The sequence below is a fragment of the Mandrillus leucophaeus genome, unplaced genomic scaffold, assembly GCF_000951045.1.
Source record: "Mandrillus leucophaeus isolate KB7577 unplaced genomic scaffold, Mleu.le_1.0 Scaffold870, whole genome shotgun sequence".
NCBI classification, from domain to species: Eukaryota; Metazoa; Chordata; class Mammalia; order Primates; family Cercopithecidae; genus Mandrillus; species Mandrillus leucophaeus.
This window is the reverse complement of record NW_012109475.1, coordinates 428,070-429,783: the sequence shown is the minus strand read 5'-3', so window position 1 is coordinate 429,783 and position 1,714 is coordinate 428,070. Positions and strand designations below refer to the sequence as shown.

The window sequence follows — 1,714 nt, the reverse complement described above, 5'->3', positions numbered from 1 at the left end:
AGACCTGAGCTGGCACAGTCTTACCCTGTCACCATGTGATGCCCTCCGCCATCTTATGACACAACAAGAAGGCCCTCACTGGATGCCAGTACCATGATATTAGACTTCCTAGCCTTCAGAACTGTAAGAAGTAAACTTTTTTTTTTTTTTTTTTTTTTTGAGACAGTCTCACTCTGTGGCCCAGACTGGTGTGCAGTGATGCGATCTTGGCTCACTGCACGCTCTGCCTCCTGGGTTCACGCCATTCTCCTGCCTCAGCCTCCCATGTAGCTGGTACTACAGGCGCCCACCACCACACCTGGCTAATTTTTTGTATTTTTAGTAGAAACAGGGTTTCATCGTATTAGCCAGGATGGTCTTGATTTCCTGACCTCGTGATCTGCCCGCCTTGGCCTCCCAAAGTGCTGGGATTGTAGGCGTGAGCCACCACGCCCAACCCAGAAATCAACTTCCTTTATCTAAGTTATTGAAAGAGAGAGAGAACAAAACTTTCTTTATAAATTACCTCGTCTTTAGGAGGAGAAGGTGGGAGGATCACTTGAGGTCATGAGTTCGAGACCAGCCTGGCCAACCAACACGGAGAAACCCTGTCTCTACTAAAAAGTACAAAAATTAGCTGGATTTGGTGGTATGTGCCTGTAGTGCCAGCTATTCAGGAGGCTGAGCCAGGAGAATGAACTGAATCCAGGAGGCAGAGGTTGCAGTGAGCCAAGATTGTGCCACTGCACTCCAGCCGGATTGACAGAGTAAGACTCCATCTCGAGGAAAAAAAAAACAACAAAAAAACAATAAATTATCCAGTCTGTGATAATTGGTTACAGCAACAGAAAATATGCTGAGACAGGGACTATCTTTACTCTTTTCCATGTGGCTATCCAGATGTCCCGTAGGAAGTGTTTGTAAACCACTTAATCATTATACAGCCCCCAAGGGGTGATGCTTTGTTGATATGGAAACTGGGAAGCAAAGATGCTTCTTGGGGACGAAGTGACTGAGCCAAGACTCTGATCCAGAAATATCTGGCTTTCAAGCATGGCTGCAGAAGGGCTTTGTTTATGGGACACATTTTAGGTAATGTTGCATCAACTTATAAAAGTCAGAATTCTTCACATAAAGGCCACGTGCGGCAGCTCACGCCTGTAATCCCAGCACTTTGGGAGGCCGAGGCAGATGGATCCCTTGAGGCTAGGGGTTTGAGACCACCCTGGCCAACATGGTAAAACCTCATCTTTACTAAAAACACAAAAATTAGCTGGGCATGGTGATGCGCTCCTGTAGTCCCAGCTATTAGGGAGGCTGGGGCAGGAGAATCACTTGCACCTGGGAGGCAGAGGTTGCAGTAAGCGGAGGTGTGGCACCACTGCACTCCAGCCTGCGTGACAGAGCGAGACTCTACCTCAAAAAGAAAAATAATTTTTCACATAAAAATCTGACCTAATTTTCAGCTTCTCTTTAGAGATGAGCAGTTCTGACAAAGGGGCCTGTATTTTCCCATAATCAGTCAGTTCTGAGTCCCGGCTGCTCCTTCAGACAAGGTCCATGCTCCCTCTCACCTCCAGTCCCACCACTCACAGGTGAGTGTGGGTTCTGAAACTGGCCCACTTCTGTCATGTGAGCCTGCTTTGCCCTGAAAGCAGGTGAATTTCTGACCCCAGCCTCATGTCCTTCTCTTTTCAGGAAGGATGGTGAACCTCCCTTTGGATGTTTTTTTTTT

The 1,714-nt window shown here is 47.3% G+C and overlaps 1 protein-coding gene across 1 annotated transcript in view; it reads left to right on the top strand.

The window, feature by feature from the left end:
- The window catches only part of ZNF8 (zinc finger protein 8), a 14,388-nt gene that overhangs the window by 4,619 nt on the left and 8,055 nt on the right, over nucleotides 1-1,714 (top strand). The gene's annotated exons all lie outside the window — the stretch shown is intronic.